A 19,965-nucleotide genomic window follows, 5' to 3' on the forward strand; every position below is an offset into this window, starting at 1 on the left:
GGATCCCATACACATCAACAACTACTGCTGCTGTACATCTCCTCGCACAACCAGAGGACAGTTCTCCTGCCAGCACTGCCGCTTCACCTGCAGCACTGAAGCAACCAACAACCCGGCAGACACCGCAAACACGACTGTGCTGACCACTCGGACCGAGACCACCATAGCGCTACTCCAGTTCATTCTACTCAATGCATGATCACTCGGAAAACACGCAATGGAGATCTGGGACAGTATCTCATCCCTCACCTCAGAAATATTTTTCCTCACACAGACCTGGTTGAACTCTGCCTCCATGCCAGATATTGCCATTGCCATCCACAAAAGCTAGAAATAACACACAGGGACCAAACCAACAAACACATAGGTGGAATTGCTATCAACTACAAGGACACCATCTGCTGAATGACCTGCTCAGACACCTCAACCCTGATATTGGAGCATTTAAACTTCCAACTCCACACAGATTGACAAAGCACCATCAGAGGCACCCTCGTCTACAGACCACCAGGGCCACACCCCAGCTTTTGCAATGCCATCCCTGACCTCATCTCCCCGATGGCCATTGAATCCTAGCACTATTTTTTCCTAGGTGATATAACTTTCCCCTCAATGATCCCAGTGACACCAACACAATCAACCTACTGAAAAGCATGAGCAACATCAGCCTCAATCAATTTGCCACCGTCCCTACCCACAGCACAGGACACAGGCTCAACCCCATTTTCAAGTCTAGCAACAGAGTCGAGGACAGCCACGTCACACAGCTCATCTGGAACGACCACTACAGCATCCACTTCTTCATCTGAGGACCGATCAACACTGGCACCGTGCCCCCCAGTTCCATGCTCAGGAACTGGAAAAAATATCAGAAGACATATGGAACTACACTCTAAACTCTTCCCAAGATGGCGGATGCGCGAGCCTCTGTGTGAGCAGTCGGTGATGCGGCTTACCTCCGATCGGACCCTTTCTCCCTAACAGCGAGTGGCAGCTGTTCGACTTGTGGTTTCGTGTTGTGGACTTCTCCATTTCTTCATTCTGGCATGATTGGGGACTGGATTCGCCTTTGCAGGCAGTTTCCGCGTCCACTTAGACAGTTTCGCTGCTGCGGGTGCCGCCGCTGCCGATCTGCCGTTCAGCGTTCCACAGGTGTGTTGAGCGAGGTAGCGTGCACGACGGCGCTTGTTTCTCCCGGCTTGGAGAAGAGGAAGACGGCGGCGGTTTGTTTAAACGCCAAACAATTCTTCGGAGAAGACATTAACTCTTGTGAAGGCAAAGTTGTTAGTTCGCAGTGGGAACAAGCGTGAGGTGTATGAAGATGCCTCCAAAAAACAACAATTCGAACCTTCAAAATAAAATGGGCAGACCACAAACTCGAGCGGTGGCCGCAGCAAGTGAAGCTGATATAAGGAGCCCAGAGGGTAGAATTTCAGAGCAGGAGACTGCTATACTCTCTGTGAATAATGGATCTGCAAATACCACAACAATTACACCTGAGATACATTTTGCAAAAAGTGGACCATCAGAGGGGGCTGTCCCGAAAATCCCGGGAATGTTTAAAAAGAAGAATTTACCTAAGGGTAAGCAACAAACGGCAGTAATTTCAAATAAAGGTTTGAAAGAAGCAGCAAATAAGAACTCTATAAGCTTAGCTATAGAAGCTCTCCCTATGTCTGATGAATGCGAGATAACTTTGGATGAGGCACAGCCCAATTTAGTGCCTGCGGCCAGTAACGTGCAAGGCGAAACTGTGGGGTTGACAATTCTGCAAGGAAATACAGGGAATTCAGGGGATACAGTAAATGCAGATACGATAGGAACTCTATCAGAATGGGTTGAAGATACAGACTCTGTTGACTCCGCAGGCAAATTTTATTCAATGTCAGACCTCTCAAACGCTTTAGAAGTGGGGAGCCAGGAGGGTGAAGATGAATGGAGAGACGATAGGAGCCTGGCCAGCACTACAGTCACACCAGACTCTTTACAGGATGAGGAGGAGGATGAGGAAGGGGACGCAACACCAGCAAGGAAAGAGGAATGGCCCCCTGAGGAAGGCACAGTTCGTAAAATCATGTATTCCCAAGTACCTCCAATGTTACCTGGTACAATAGGTACTGAGGGATCACCAGCTGGGAATCAGTCTGAGGGTGCCATTAAGAGCATGAACAAGATAAATACAGGGTCTAATATCACCCTTGAAACTATCTATCAGGTCATGCTGCAACACCGTGAGGATACTAAATCTGAGAACCTAAGAACTTAAGGAGCAGTGCAGAGACTCCAAAACACGGTCCGAAGAGTTGCTAAGACCTGTAGTGAACTTGCATCCAGAGTAGTGGAGGCTGAAGAAAGAATTTAATCGATGGAAGATGCAATGATCCAACAGAAGACGCAGATTACCAGCTTATTGTCCTTGCGCGATGACATTGACTGGAAACTTGTTGACTTAGAGAACAGGTCAAGACGGAACAACTTACGGGTCCTGGGTATACCAGAGGGAAGCGAGGGGAAAAACATCCGCCAGTTTATTATAGATCTCTTTACTGAAGCCTTCCCCGAGTTAATCCAATGGCAATGGGACATAGAAGTCCAAAGGGCACTACGATTTCATTTCCATATCAAAGTGTCTAGAGGGGCTCCAAATATAAAACCGAGGGCGATCCTGATATGCCTGAACAACTTTCTCGCAAGAGATGCACTCTATGACCTAGCCAGACCTGACCGAAAACGGAAAGGGAAAGGTACAGAATTCTTTGTAAGGCCTGACTATTGTCAAGTGACAGTACAGCAGAGGTGGCATCTGCGGCAGCTCATACCCCTCTTCCAGAAAAAAGGAGCACAGGCGTTTTTGCCTAATCCTGCCAAGCTTAAGATTGTACATAAGGAGAAAACTAAATTTTTTGTATCAGAGAACAGGGCTAAGGAATTCTTGGCTGCATTATAATAATTTTTCAACTGAATGGAATTAATTGAGCTAAGTGATAATGATGCAGATATTTGTTGTTTATTTTTAAGAAAGAAGTGAAGTTTTTGTTATCTGTGTCTTCCTTCTTACCTGACCAAATCCCTCGATCAACTCTTTATTGTCTAGTGCTTCTCTCTTTGATACGATATGGGAGAGGGGGGATTGGTAATGGGCATAAGGGGTAGAATGCTAGAGAATGATAGTAAGGAACTGTATTGTCCTTAGATATGTATCTGAAGGAAAGCTAGTAACATGAGTATTACGAGCACTGTTCTCTAATCTAGGTTTAGGCTCATTTAAGTAACTTGCTGTCGGGGGATTGGATATGATTAGAGGTATGCACACCTTACTTCTCTTTCCATCACATAGGGGAACCCAGTTGTCCCTTTGCCTTTTGTGGGAGGGTCCTTGGGGAGGAGTGGGTGGGTGTGGGGGGGTGGGTGTGGGTGCAGGGGGGCAGGCATGTACAAGTACAGAGCAGAATTTTTGCTGGTATTGCGATATTTCAAGTTATGTATCAAGTTATTGGTGATTAAATATGGAGGCACGGTGGATACTCTCATTGTGATAGTCAGTAGAAATGCATTACCTTATAGATTCATTCAGACACGATATATGATTTCTGATGATGGCTAGGCTTAGGATCTGCTCATGGAATGTTTGTGGGCTTAATGACAGAAAAAAGAGAGGAATCGCTGCACAAATTATACAGACGTGACTTCCTTTGTTTACAAGAAACTCGCCTGGCATGGGATAACAGACATTTGCTCTCAGATTTGGGGATGGCGATTGTAGGAGTCTCTAGACAAGGTTCAACAACTAGAGGAGTGGCAATTTTAAAAAAGAGGGGAAGTGGTATCTGTAAACGAGTAAAAACTGATGCTTGGGGGAGGTGGGTGATTACCGATTTCTGGTTAGGGGATAAATCCTGGACAATTTGTGCCATATATGGCTCAAATGTCGACGAACCAGAATTGTTAAATTTTCTCAGCTTAGAACTCGCAGAATGGCCCGCTCTACTTATACTGTGCGGGGATTTTAACATTCTTCTTGAGGCACAATTTGATATTATTCATGATGAAGGATATCCTGGTAAAAAAGTTAAAGTTTATAAGGCCTTAAGAGGTCTAGTGAATGAATTTGGTCTGGGTGATGTAGGATTTGTAAAAAATATGGGTGCTCTGGGATATACTTTCTTTTCAGCCCCTCACCAGAAGTTTGTATGCTTAGACTACTTTTTTGTAACATCTAGAATAATTACCGATCTTGATTATGTTATCTTCCCTAAAATAATCTCGGATCATAACCCCATCTTGATAGAATTCCCCACAGAAGGACTAGCAAGGTCCTCACGCAATCAGTGGACATTTGAACGTAAATTATTAGCAGACACTTCCTATATAGAGCATATGGGGAAATGGATAAACGATTTTATGGGATTTAATCGTTGTTCTGCCTCTCCACAAATGGTTTGGGATGCATTGAAATCAGGGATACGGGGCGAAACACTCATATTCCACAAAATAAACAAAAACAATCTTGAGTTAATATGGCTTTGCAATTTAAAAAGCTACAAGACTGCGAATCTAAGCTCATAACAGCAACAAGGTTTTCATTAGATACTGAAGATATAAAATCTGAATTAGCAATCCAAAAATCAAGAGTGTATGAGAATTTTGCTCAGAAACTAGCTGAACAAAGAGCTGTTAACCAGGCTAAAATTTATTAAGTAGGAGAAAATACTGGACGAATCTTAGCTAAGAAAATTCACCAAAACGAGGCTAATAATTTAATAAAAAGCATTCAGGATCACTCTGGCCAAAGTGTGGAAAAACTAGATGAGATTCTTGAAGTGTTTAGACAATACTATTCAGATCTATATACGGAGGAGAATCTCATGTACACAGTAGAAAGCTTTTTGGACCATAACAAAGCTGGATCTATGACTATATTAACAACAGAGCAGTCTTCAATCCTAGAAAGAGATATTACGTGGGAGGAAACGGAAGCGGCTATTCTCTCTCTGGCATCAGGTAAGGCCACAGGGCCTGATGGAATTCCCTTGGAATTTTATAGGATGTTCCGACATATACTTAAAGAAGATATAATCTTGACTTTTATAGAGGCACAGAATGGCAGACCACCAGAGTCATGAAGATATTCAATTATTATGGCCTTCTTGAAAAAAGATAAACCATCTATCTTACCGTCCTCCTATAGGCCGATTTCTTTAATAAATGCCGATAGCAAGATCTACTCGAAGATTCTGGCTACCAGAATCTCCAAGATAATATCTCCTATAGTCTCAAACTTCCAACATGGTTTTATCCCTAATAGGGATACCACAGACCATATTCGATGTCTTATTGCTGTTATGGACTGGGCTCAGGCGACAAAGACACCCATAGGAATTACCCTGTTGGATGCCGAAAAGGCATTCAACAGGGTAACATGGTCTTATTTGTGGGATGTGGTGAGCCAGAAGGGCTTTGGACCTAGAATGTTGCAGGCTTTGAAAGCTTTATATATTATGCTAACTGCCTCCATTAAAATAGCAGGAAATGAATCTGTTCCTCTTCCGATATCTAGAGGAACCCGACAAGGGTGCCCATGTTCCCCGCTTTTATTTGCCCTTTATATTGATGTTTTTTTAAATAAACTGAATTCCGCTAAAGATATAGAATCTGTTAAAATTTCTAGGATGAATTATAGAGCATTAGCATATGGAGACGACATCGTAGTAATCACAACAAACATTCAAAAAACAACTCCAGCTATAGAAAATTTGGCATGTCAATTCGGCTCCTTTTCTGGTTATAAATTGAACATTTCTAAAACCCAAATATTATATCTAGCAGAAGATCCGTTGCCTCCTACGCATTTCAAAACTGTGTCAGAGGCTACCTATTTAGGCATCAAAATTGGCACCCCATTGTCTGATATCCCGCGTACAAATTTTGAGGCAGTCTTAAAAAAAATTAATTCAATGCTGGAAAGAATAGATCATCTTCATTTTTCATTAACCGGTCGGGCCAACATCTTAAAAATGGTGGTCCTTCCAAAGGTTTTATACATGTTTCATGCTGTACCCTTAGAATTCCCTCCTAGCTGTTTTAAAGAGATAGAGAGAATGTCAACCAGTTCCTTATGGAGTTATAAACGACATAGACGAGCATATAAAAGAATGATTCTACATAAAGAAAGAGGAGGGTGGGGTATTCCTCACTTCTTGTATTATTATTTGGCTGCTGTTCTACAGTATATAGGTCCATTGGTGATTGGCGATAAAGCTAGATTAGCTCTGTGTCATTCCCCATCCATCTATGAATTTGCTATGGAAAGGAGTACAGAGGAGCTCTAACAAAAATAATTGAGCCAAGCTATTTTAAAAAGACGAGATTCAAGGTTCTGAGAACTACTCACAAGGCATGGATACTAATCAAGCGTCAAAGCGGGATATCGAATATAACACTATATACTCCTCTTGATGCTTCGCACATCCTGCCATCAATTTGGCAAGATAATGTGATGTTTAGATGGCGGTTGAAGGGCATTTGCTGGCTTGGTGATATCATTTTTAATGGGTCTCTTTTATCCTTTATGGCTCTACAGGATACATGTAACCTATCTGGCTCTGATTATTTTAAGTACCTGCAAATTCACAGCTATATTACTAAGCTAAAATCACCTCTAGATAGAATACCTATTATGGACAGCCTACAGAAGAAAACGCCAATCGGCGTGTATTATAAATTGCTGTTAGAAACCTGCCCCAACGATTTGGAGTCAATTCAAGGAAAATGGGCTGTAAAATTAGAATTGGAATTAGTCCATCTAGAGGAATCAATCAAATTAGCCAATGAAGTCTTAACTACAGGGCGCTCCAGAGCACAACATTACATGGCAATTTTTGATCTCTATTACACTCCCAGTCAGATATCGAAATGGCAGACTTCGTGTAGCAGATGTGGGGAGGTTGCTGCAGATGCAACACATATGTTTTTCTTATGTTCAAAACTGAAGGGACTGCTTTCTTCCATTGAAAAATTCTTGACTACAGTTCTGCATTCGGTAGTATCTATCACGGGGGAATTAGTTTTTTTGGGAGTAACATCCGAAGTAATACCTCTAGAAAGAAAACAATTCTTATTTATATGCATGGCGGTTACCAGGTCTTGCATCACGCGAGAATGGATTAGCACTGCCCCCCCCTGCCTTTGAGACTTGGCGAGCGGGTTTACTAGCTAAATTTAATCTTGAGGACTAAGGGGCGGAGGAAAAAGAGTATGGGGCTGGAAATATGGACACCTCTGTTGGATTGGTGTAAAGAGTAAAAATATTTAGATATTTAGTTATGATTCCAGATAATATCAATGTATGAATTCTATAGGCTGTTTTATCCGCCAATGCCTGAATGTTTTATTATTTCTTTTTCTTTTCTCATTGTATAATGTAACATAGTGTACTGCTTTGTCTCTTGTACTTGCTTGTTTAAAAACATAAAAGATTCAATAAAATTTTTTTTAAAAAAGGAACTACACTCTAAACTCTTACTTACCAGACACAACATCAAACCAAGAACAGCCTGTGAAGAATTTCTCCTAGTGGATCCCAGAATATGCGCTGACATAACCGCCCCACCAAACAAGCCAAATACATAGGACCTTCCAAAAGAGCCAACTGGTTCACTATGAAGCTGAAATCCACCCAAAGCAACTGCTGGTAACTAGAAAAGAAGTGGTGCAAAAGAAAAAAGACAGGAGATAATACCACGTTCAATGCAGCACTCAACCAGTATCACTGCTTCATGAAAGAAACAAAGAAGAACGTACAAGCAGACAGCATAGAAGCCTGTGTAAACGGCAGCAAGGAGTTCTTTGCCATAATGAAGGAGTGCTCCAACCCAGCAGCCACAGAGAACAACATCACCCTCTCCCAAGAATTATGTGATAACTTGCTGGACTTCTTCCGCCACCCACAGCATCCGCCTGCTCACATCCACAAACACAAAACCCAAACACCTGTTCACCCACTGGGACCCTCTCACAAACCAAACCACAATCTCCATCATGAACTTCGCCCACTCGGGAGCACCCACCGACCCCTGTCCCCACTTTTTCAACCTCATGAGCAGGACGACTGCCAACGAGCTCAAGAAAGTCCTGAACACCTCCATCACCTCGCATTCCTTCCCTGAGGACTGGAAAATCTCTGAAGTACGGCCTCTCCTGAAGAAAGCATATGCCGACCCAGCTTAACCAAAGATCTACCGGCCCATCTCCCAGCCCCCCTTTCTCAAGAAGGCAATCAACCGGCAACTCACAAAACACGACAACCTCCTGGACCCCTCAATCCGGATTCACAGCCAACCACAGCATAAAGACAGCCCTGATTGCAGCCTACGATGACTTCAGGGCCCTCATGACCATGGTAAAAAGGCAGCACTCATCCTCCTGGACCTGTCATCCGCCTTTGACACTATCTCCCATCACATATTGATCAACAGACTCCACCACATCGGAATCTAGGGAGACACCCTCAAATGGATTGCCTCATACCTCACCGCAAGACTCCCACTGTTCACCTCAGATCCCAAGAAGATTATCTGTGGTGTCTGCCAAGCCCCACCCTCTTAAACGCGTACATGACTTCCCTGGCCAACACCGTCAGATCGCACAGACTCAACATCATCTCCTACGCTGAGAACACCCAGCTCATCGTCTCACTGTCAGAAGACCCCTCCACCACCAGAGACAACTTTCAGAGAAGTATGATGAACGTTCCTGACTGGATGAAGGACAACTGTCTCAAGCTCAACACGGACAAGACAGTGGTCCTCATCTTTGGAACCAACACCTCATCATGGAATGATGCATGGTGGCCAGCTGAACTCTGCCTGTACCCCGCCCTGACAGTTGACGCCTGCAACCTCAACATCATCTTAGACAGCAAGCTATCTATGAATAAACAGGTATATGCAGTCTCATCCACCTTCTTCCACACCATACACATTCTCCGCAAGATCTTCAAGTGACTCCCAGTCAACACCAGAAGGACTGCCACGCAGGCTCTTTTCACTAGCAGGCTGGACTATGGGAGCACACTCTACATAAGAATCACTGCGCAACTTTGTTAAGTAATCACGAATACCAAGGGATTCCTTGAGTAGGTATTTATTCTGATAAAGAGCACCACCTGCAAACACGTCTTCTTTCTATTGCTTTTTCCATGCAACTGTCACGATGACCGCTCCATCACTCCAAACTGGAATTCGGAGTGCGCACCATGCGAGCGAGAACAATTACACATGTAAATATAAACACAAGGGCCTCCTGAAGAGACTACAGACAATCCGAAACTCAGCAGCAAGACTCATCCTCGACCTCCCCAGGTGGACCACATCACACCCCACCTCAAGATGTTACACTGGCTCCCGATCTAGAAGAGATGCCAATTCAAGATGTTGACCCACACATACAAAACCTGGCACAATGAAGGACCAGAATGGAAAACAGCATTTACAATACAGCATAAACCACGTATGCCATTACAACAAATACATTACCACTCACGTCTTTACCACGCATATGTCTTTACCACACATACTTTTACATAAAAAATATAAGTATTTGGCAGCTAAGTCCAAAGCTGTTATATATACATATACGCCCATGCAGCCACTCTCACTGTCTCTCACTCATGCATACAGGTACTCACACACCAACTTATTCACTAATACAGCCACTCACACACCCATATATCTGCTCAGACACTCCCTCCCATGCTGATACAGACAGTCACAGTGCCACTGAGATTACATATATTAGAAAAAGTATTACTCATTAGTAGTACAAAAAGAATAGTAATTTAACTTATGCCGTAGATTAGCATATATCTTTAACTCTCAGAACATTTTATGGAACACACTCACTGGATGATGTGATCAGTGATGTCATTTGAGATGTTTTCAATGATGTAATCAGTGATGTCACTGACCATGTTATGAGTGATGTGATATGTGAGGTCATAAGCAGTGCATTTCTGGTGTGTAAGTTATAGTTAGCTCAGGTAAGAATGAATCCTGAATTTCACTGGTTTTGTGTAAGTGAAATCTGAGCCTAGCTAGAACATCCCTGTAATCTTTGTTTTATTCAGTGAAATTCAACGTTTTTTTACATTCTATTTTCTAACTATAATTTCCTTGTAACCTTTCATTTCTTCAGTGAACTTCAACAGTTTTTTAAATTATATTTCCTAACTGTTACCCATAACCTTTGAGAGTGGGTGTGTGAGTGGCAATATATGTAGGTGAGGGGCTGTGCGAGTGGCTGTATGGGTCTCTAAGTGTGTGTGTGTGAATGGGTTTGTGGGTGTGTGAGTGGCTGTATGGGTCTGTGAGTGGGTTTGTGAGTGACTGTATTGGTGTGCACATGGCTGTGTAAGTATATGTAAAAGTGCCTGTGTGGATCTGTGAGTGGGTGCATGAGTGTCTGAGTGGGACTGATACTAGATGTGTGAATTTCTGAGTGGGTGCATGAGTGTCTTTAAAGGTCTGTGAGAGGATGGATGATTCTCTGAGTGGGTGTGTGAGTGTCTGTTTGGATCCGTCAGTGGATACAGGGTAAAAAAAGTTTGGGGACACAGGAGCATATCCTTTTGCAAGCTCCAGCTGTGAAGATCCTCCTATTCAGCTTTCCCGCAGTCCGCTACCCTCTGCTGCCTTCAGTTTTGTGCCTCTTCTGCTCATCTCAACTCATTTTTCTGCCTCTACTCTGCTCGCTCCTGCCCTCTATTTTGCCTCTATGTGTTCATTCTGCCCATTATTTTGCTTTTTTCTGCTCGCTCCTGACCTTTATTTTGCCTCTTGCTGCCCATTTCTGACCCCTATTTTGCCTCTTGCTGCTCGTTTCTGATCTCTATTTTGCCTCTTTCTGCTCAATTTTCTCTCTTTCTGTTCACTCCTGACCTTTACTTGGCCTCTTTCTTCTTGTTGCTAACCTGTATTTTGCCTCTTTTTGCTTGTTTATCACCTTTATTTTCCTCTTTCTGCTCATTGCTGAAATTTATTTTGCCTCTTTCTGCACCTTTCTCACCATTATTTTGCCTCTTTCTGCTTTTTGCTGACCTTTATTTTGCATCTTCTGCTCGTTTCTCAGCTTTATTTTGCTTCTTTCTGCTAATTTCTGACCTCTATTCTTCTCCTTTCTGCTCCCTACTGACCTTTATTCTGCCTTTTTCTGCTAATTTCTCACCTTTACTGCCCCTTTCTGCTCATTGATGACCTTAATTTTGGTTCTTTCTGCTAGTTTTTCACCTTTATTTTGTTTCTTGCTTCTGCTTTCTGACTTCCATTTTGCCTTTTTCTGCTTGTTTCTCACCTTTATTTTGCCTCTTTCCACTAGATTCTCATCTTTATTTTGCCCTTTTCTGCTCATTTCTGACCTTTTTATGCCTCTTTCTGCTCATGGCTGACCTTTATTTTGCCTCTTTCTGCTCATTTCTAACCTTTTCTTGCCTCTTTCTGTTCATTGCTGACCTTTATTTTACCTCTTGATGCTCCTACCTAACCTTTATTTTGTGTCTTTCTGCTCATTGCTGACCTTTATGCTGCCTCTTTCTGCTTGTTTCTGACCCTAATTCTGCCTCTTTCTGCTCGTTTCTCAACTTTATTATGGGTCTTTCTGCTCACTCCTGACTATTATTCTGACTCTTTCTGCTAATTTCTGACATTTATTTATCCCTTTTCTGCTCATTGCTGATCTTTGTTTTGCCTCTTGCTGCTCGTTTCTGACTTTATTCAGCCTCTTTCTGACCTTTATTTTGCCTCTTTCTCCTCTTTTTGCTTGGCGCACGGGTGGGGCCTCAAGGCCCCCTCCCACATGTTTTTTATTAGCTGGCCTGTGGGGGTGGTGGTACCTTGGGTACGGGGGTCTGCATGGCCCCTGCTATTTTTTGCTGTAAAGCCCCTGGAAGGTGATGGTCCCCAGGGCTATAGAGGTGGATCTGCATGGCCCTCCTCCACTATTTTAACAAAAGCCGTGGGGAGGTGGTGGATCCCAGGGCTCGAAGAGACTTAGGAGGGAGGCCCGTGAACTCCCCCCTTCTTTTTACTAATGCCCCTGGGACTTGTGCGGCCCCTCCTCAATATGTAAATTAAGCCAGGGGAGGTTGTGGTCCCCAGGGCTCGAAGAGCCTTAGGGGGGAGGCCCGGAAACCCCCTCCTTCTTTTAACTAATGCCCCAAGGACCGGGCCTACCTGGGAGCTCATTTTAGAACAAGAGCATGAGCCCGAACTTGTTTTATTTTTTTAATTTAATTTTCATTTTAGCCAAATATGTGGCCCTGTCAGGGTCCCCAAGACCAGATCTAGGGGGTCACAGTATTCCCACCCTGCCCCTTCTTCTTTTTTGAAAAGCTTTTTTCTGGGACTCAACTGAAGCTGAGTCCAAAGGTGGCTGCCAACACTTCCTGGTTGAAGTGTTGGTAGCCAATCAGATCTCAGCGCGAGATCGGGAGGGTTTGCGGCGCCTTCACGTCCCAATATGTACAGAGTTGATTTTTCCTTAATATCTCCAGAACTACTGAATGGATTTACACCAATTTACCAAAAGATCGCTTTCTGGACCAACAGCTACATTTCTGACATATTTGGTGTAATTCTGTTCAGAGGTTCAGGCTGCAGTCGTGTCTAAAATTCCTATGGGAATTAACATGAGAAACACACTTTTTTGACCCCCCATTTTTCTCGGCCCCCTCTTGACGGATTGCCACAAAACTTACCATGCACAACAGGAATTACAGGGGCTTTGTTCGGGAAAGTTTTGTGAAGATTCATCAACTTGTGCCAAAGATATAGGCAAGTCAAAAACTGCCTTTCCTATGGAAACTAGGTTTGCATATATGTAAAGGAATAATACTTACCTGCTAAATACTTACATTTTCGTTGTAAAGTCATGTGTTGTACAGGCATATGCGTGGTAACGGCACGGTCATGGTAATGACCGCGTTGTAAAGGCATGTGTTGTAATTGCATGTGCTGTTCCACCATACAACCGAAAAGAATAAATCAACAAATGTATGGCCTTCCACCTACCGACCAGACACTACAATCTGCCTCCCTCTTCCTCGCAGACTCCCTCCAGATCTACCAGCAGAGGATGTTCTTTCTCACACCTGGTGGTCAAAGCTTACAACAAACTTCCTCTGCACCTCAGGACCCCCTCATCACTCCACCAATTCAGGAAAGAACTCAAGACCTAGCTGTTTGAATGAACAGAACACCAGGCAGCATCTAGCAACTCCAGTGCCTTGAGACCCTCGTGGGTGATTTGCTGCACTTTATAAGCTCAGTTAAACCTGTTACTTTTTGTCCCATCACTTGCTTAATTCACTGAGTATAGTGTGTTCATTTTAATTATTCAAAGTTGTTAAAGGCACAGCTGGTGTCTTAATTTGTATGGTGTGTTATGGATTTTCTCTATCCTGTTGAGGTTACCCGGTGACCTTTTCAATTTAGTGTGTTGTCGGGACTTGCTGGTAAGTCTCTTAAATGTTTGTGAAGTGTCTCTCATTATAACCCTGCACCTGTTGTCACATGTACGTTCACAGCAGCGAACTGTTCCCTCCCGTCTGTCTTGACAGTATTGTGCACATCATTAGCTTGCTGCACTGATCCAGTCTAATAGGAAGCTGTTAATCCTTTAAGTGCTCCCGTCAGCCAACGGCCGTCGTGAGCACTACCTCCGTAATGCTGCGCACGTCCGTTGGCCGACGCGGCCCCCCACTCATTTAAACCGCCACACCATGGCGGAATTTGCGCCACGGTTAAGCGGTTAAGTGTTTGCCTATTTTGGTTGTTGTAAGCGTTTGGACTTCGACAAGCTTTTTATGCAATAAACATGCACCCGATCAACAGTTTGTCTAATGCAGATGTATATCAGAACAGTGAAAGTATCCGTGTTTCTTGAAGTAGCCTAGAGGGTACTGCCTTCAGATTGTTTTCTCTTCACTCTTCTATTCAACAAAACATCTTCGAGTATTATAAGGTATACCTGTAGCAGTGCTTAGCAGTTAATTAGAAGTTGGAATGGTAACTCAGGGTGTAATAATGCAATTCACCATTAGAAATATTTAGGGATCTAGAATTATTGGGTCTGATAATTCTGGGCCCAGAGACACCAAGCCTTTCAGCAAATCTACTAGGCTGCGGCAAACAGCAATGCACTTCAACGACCGCTGCGTGCTGCAGTCAGGGCGAGCAGTTATTGTTCCGCCCGAAAAAGGACAAGCGTGCCCATAATCCCTATCCCCCAATTCACACTCTCACTTCAGCACTTATGCTGACATAAGTGTTTACTTCGGCAAAATAATGAAAAGCTGCTCAGAAAAGCACCAGTAAATCCAAATGTGAGCAGTTATTCCCCGTTTTAGGAAAAACCTCATAATGACCGGACTCTGCATGGGACGTACTGTTTGGTAAACTTAATCCAGCCAATTGATATCTCCACTGAAAACTTCAGCTAGCTTCTATTAGGCCCATAATGTACTCTCAAATGCTATTCACAAGTATATAGGCGGAGCCTTCCACCCGAGCCTGCCTAATATCTCATGTGGGGTTCTCCACCATAGGGTGGAGAGTGCCTCAATGAGTGTGATGCACTCTGGGCACACCGGTATTCGTTTTTGATGCACAAGCGGAAGGGCAAGGGGAACTGGCAGGAAAACTGGCAATATATACTATAATATGGGAGGAGCAAAGGAAAATAAAAAAGGGCTCAGCGAGACGCATGTAAATACAACAAAACACACCTACAAATGGGTAAAACTGTTGCTCTCCACCAATTTTACCCCACATCTACTCGAATAGTACTGCATCACAAACAGGATCAAACCTGCTTAAAACAGGCCTCGTAGAAGTCACACATTGCCACTCACAGGTACTATAAGGCTATCACAAAGAAACAAAATGGATGCAGGAAATTACACTAACATCATATAGATAAAATAGGTTGAAATATGTTTTAAAAATGTAAAATCTTTTAGTAATTTCAATAAAAAATCTTTAAAAATGAAAATGCGTGAACATAATATTAAACATAGATAGAAATAATAGAGAACACTTAGAGGAACTTTAGTTACATTCAACATAGCTCATAATGCAAGAGGGTGGGGGATTCCACAGTCACAGTCCCATCACACCAGTGGTTCATTTGTGAAAAAAATGCTGGGGCTCTCGTTAGGAGGCAGCTTGCACCAGCCCATTGCTCCTAGTAGCGCTGCCTATAACAAAACTAACCACTAATCATAGATCCCTACAAATAGAGAAAGTATGTGGCATAACGGCCATAGTGGTCAATTTTAGCTCTGGGGAACCAGGTTCGAGTCTCAACGGAGGCTCAACATCCTGTGTTTCTGGGCAAATCTCCCTGTGCCTACAAAAAATTAATGTGTCCCTAACCAGTGCCGAGCAATGGAAACCACTGGCTCAAATTAAGCACTGCACCACACCCAACTCCAGGAAAAATTTCACCAAACCATCAAACATTCACACACTTCTTGGTCACATATGAAAGCAATCCACAGGCCAAAGCAATTTTATTTACCATTATGGTAAATATCTTTGTCTCTAAAGTTGAGAATGTAGTATTTGGGGACGACAGAGAGTATATATGGCCAGAAGATCAAAAAATTTGGTATATCCAATAGAAGCAGTCATTTCCAAATACAGCTTCTCTTCAGATATGACGCTTGACATGGTTGCAGACTGGGAGTAGAGCTCACCTCATCTTTTGCCTGCTCTGGTCAAAATGCTGACTGCACTTCACTTCCTGGCCACTGGCTATTTTCAGAAGGTTTCTAGGGACACAGTGAGCCTCTCACACAGTGGTGCTGGAACAAATTTCAGAATGAGGGTGCTGCCATCAATGTTACATCACTGAAGTCATAAGTATTGTGAAAAACCCAAGCATCACATAAAGAACAAATGTAGCAAGTGTATTCAATGAGAGAGTGGAAATTATGTAGTAAGTAGTTGGTGCATTTTTTAGCTCACTGTCACAAATATATTGCTAAACCAAGATGTGGTAGTGCACCATCAATTGCAGCAGTACACTTTCCATTGAAATGTTATGCAGATTAGTAGAGCACACTATCGCCCAGGAGAGTATCCTGGCGCTGAGCAGGTGTGAGTCTAGCCAAACCTTTGACCTAGTGGGACTACCCAAAAAGCCAGCATCACCCTCTTTCGGAACTCAAGAAGTGAGGAGAGGTCTCCTATGTGTAGCAGCATGTTGTTCCATGCTTTAGGAGCAATGTGGGAGAAGGCTCGATTGGCCACTAGATTTGCACAGATGTACAGTTTTACCGAACAAAGAATACGGTTTACAAATGATAAATGTGTGGAAAAAGAGTTTCAGCAAATATTTATCAATTCCACATCATCAAATAAAATGTCTTGATTTGTTTTGATCCCATTAAAATCTTTGTTTCCATCATACTTCAGACTTTAAATAAATGTGCTTTATTTTCACTTTCCGAACGGCTGACATATTCAGAAATGGTTGCAGTTAATTTACATTATTAATTAGGTTGTGCAATTCCATGCACAACATGGCAGGCACCCCACGGTACTTGCTATGTTGTGCATGGAACTGCTGGGGGGTACCATAGGTCCCCCCCATGTGCACCCCTCACCCCCAGAATCCCTAGGGGCCCGCTATGGGCCCCCGATGTTAAGAACCGCTTGCAAACGCCGCCACGGAAAGGCACATCCCAGCCTGCATAGTAATATTGATGGCGGTGTCTACCAGACACCGCCACCATATAAACTGCCTTTCCGCCCGGTAGGCAATCGGGCGGATTGCCTACCGGCGGAAAATCGGCGGACGGTCTTTCCATCCGCCGGGGTCCCCCCCACCATGGTAATGTGGTGGGGGGGAAATTAGAGATGGGAGGTGGTTTTTGGCAGGCGGATCGCCACCGCCACACAGGTGGTGGCGATCCGCCGTTATCATAATGGGCCCCTTTGTGTGGTAGAAAACAAATTCCCTGTACCCCAGCAAGTTTGTCATATAGTTCACTTTACCAAATCCTCTCATATTTATGCATCATTGTTAAAAGAATAAGCAGCAACTTGTCAGAAGACACAGCCTGACTTTTTACCTCTTTCTATTACACACACAGCAATTGTGACAAGATAAAAACAATGTAAGTCATATTTATTGCTCATTCACCTTCAAAACATCAACAACACTAACATGGTTATTTTTGGTGGTGCAGCATCCCATACTTCAAGCGCCTATTTTCTCACAGGCAAGTCAGTCCTGGTGCCTCCACCAAGTAATGCACCATGTATTGAGATGCATCAGTGCTGTGTACAGCAGTTTATCGCCATGCCACTGTCATTGTCTACTTCACTTGGGTATTAGGAGCTATTGATGGCTCCTACTTGGCACTTCACCCACCCTATCACAGGAAACACTTCATTTTTGCAACAGACACCACTGCCATTAATTCAACGTGCAAATTGCCTTCAATGCAAGGGTGTGCTGCACGATGCATTTGCTGCCTTTCCCAGTTGCACCCACAACAGCTACTTTTTTGGACAGTTAGCTCGTGAGTGCTGGTTAACTGCTGGGGATTTTAGTAACATGTGGCTACTAGGTAAGTTTATCTAACTAATAGTTGGATTGGGGAAAAGCATCACAGAGTCATCATCATCATCAGAAGTCTTTATTTCGATTGAGTTTTTACAATCATAAAAAGTACATAGTAAGAAATTACATCAAACTTCTAAAAAAGATTATCACAGAGTCACTCACAGCTTTACCCCAACACAATATACACCCATGAGACTAACATTGATTGCATGCATACACGGAATATCTGCAGCATTATCAAGGAAACTGCATTATAACTAGGGGGTGTGCAAAATTAATGTAATTGTGGGCAAATTCGGAGAAATTATGTGAAATTACGAGTAACTACACAAAGTGCAAATCTCTCGATTAGTGCTACATAACAAGGTGAAATGCATTCGCAGGTATATTTTTAAATGCATTTTATGCTACAAAAAGTGCAAAAAACAAAAGCACTGTAAATTGATTCTGTCTTCCAGGATTCAGGATCTAATCTTGTTCTTTTGCCCTTCAAACACAAAAAATTGACTTATCTCCAAACCCCATTGCCCAATTTCTATTTTTGATTTCATTTTCAAGATTTTATATTAACACCTTTCGATTTCAAAACTAACTTGGATGTCTTGTTATTTTTTTCTGAGTGTGTGGGCATATTTGTAGAATGATGTTAGTGTGTAGATCTAGGGGTAAATAGTAAATGGCCCAGATGCTGTAAAACAATCCATTGCATTATTCACACATACCCATTTTCATGGCAAGACACCCATGAGATGACACACAAGTGAATGCTCGGTGCAGCTGGTGTTTATTCAAAAGGGTCGACAGATGATGATTTTCATAAACATAGTCAGTGTGGAATGGGTGAATATATACATTTCTGGGTGTGTTGTGTGATGATAGGTCAATGAATGGTGGGTGAATGATTAATGGGTGAGATGATTTCTGTCCATGCCTATGGGGGAGGGAATGTCATGATGTTCCCTGGCTAAACAATAGTGGGCCCAAATTGGGTTATTGATCTGGATGTAGAGTGGGAGCAAGCAGCTTTGTGGGGGTCCAGATACGTTATTTGTTGGGCTTGTGGTTGGGGGTTTGACCTTTCACGTTGATCTCGTTTCCTTGACCTGCAGCTTCATATGGATCCCTTGGTGAGAGTTCCTGCACAAGCTGGGTAGTCATGCCTTGCATACACCTCCAAGAGATGTTCTCATATCACATTTACCAAGTCCTGGAAAAATGTGCTTGGGTTTTCTATGTCACCGGTCTTAAATCCAGCAATCTTGAAACATGTCCCAAGGGAGGGGTGACATCAATCCACTTTTAATGTCATCGCACTTCATCAATACCCCCTCTTGCAGAGGACTACTGTTTAAAAACCTGATCCTTCCAGAGGGCAGAATATGTATGTATGTATCTATGTATGTATGTATGTATGTATGCATATATGTCGGGAACATTTATTTCACCATTATAAACTAATTTAAACAAACTAGCATGAAATATTTGAACACTGTTGCTTTCGAAATTAAATTGACAAAAGGAGGAAGGATAATTAACAAGGAAACAAACAATTTGAGAATGGAGGAAAGACAGGCCAAATGGAGGCTGCAGCAGAACGTACCTTCCAAGAGGGTGCAAGAGGATTGAATGGAACAGACAATGATAATAAAACACGGATACAACTGGTGAGCGATCTAGAACGCGCATGACGTGTGGAGGCCAAACAATGGTGGGAAATGACATGACTCACTAAATATCTGGAGTGCAAAAGAATACAGAGGGGCTGAGGATCATGCTGCTACCGACATATGAAGACACGGATGAGGACTTGATTAATGAGTGCTGGGGAGATACAGAAGAATGGTCAGTAAGACTATTGAATACCCTCATTGAACATGCAAGAAGGAAAATGAAATTGCAATCAGAAAAGATTGAAATAATTAACAAGGAACTTGAAAAGTTTAAGGAGGAAGCCAACACAAAAGACCAGATGAGCAACATGGGAAATCCTTACAGAAATATGATGAGGAAATCATGGAACACAAAGCTGGAAAATTCACAAGGGATAGACCAGATTACCAATACAGAAGAGTCTATACATTTGCCAAAAAGTTTGATAGCCTGAGAGCAAAGGAAATATTCATCCCCTTTACAAGGGCACCACAGAGTGAGAGTGACATGAGCTCGGATGTCGATCCAACCAGATGAAACCCCAAAAGAAAAACTGGATTTTTACAGGAACTTCGGCTACTAATAATGACCACAAGGCAAGTTGGAAGAGGCAGAACAATGCAAGGTCAACCAAAAGAAAACAAAGAACCAGAAGGGGCAAAAGTAAGGGGTCAAGGAAGGAATCGGAAC

At 42.9% G+C, this 19,965-nt stretch overlaps 1 protein-coding gene across 2 annotated transcripts in view; it reads right to left on the reverse strand.

Annotated features, from left to right (window-relative positions):
• Positions 1-19,965, reverse strand: part of PDGFRL (platelet derived growth factor receptor like) — a 534,427-nt gene that overhangs the window by 423,721 nt on the left and 90,741 nt on the right. The gene's annotated exons all lie outside the window — the stretch shown is intronic.

This window comes from Lissotriton vulgaris, chromosome 3_1 (genome assembly GCF_964263255.1).
Source record: "Lissotriton vulgaris chromosome 3_1, aLisVul1.2, whole genome shotgun sequence".
NCBI classification, from domain to species: Eukaryota; Metazoa; Chordata; class Amphibia; order Caudata; family Salamandridae; genus Lissotriton; species Lissotriton vulgaris.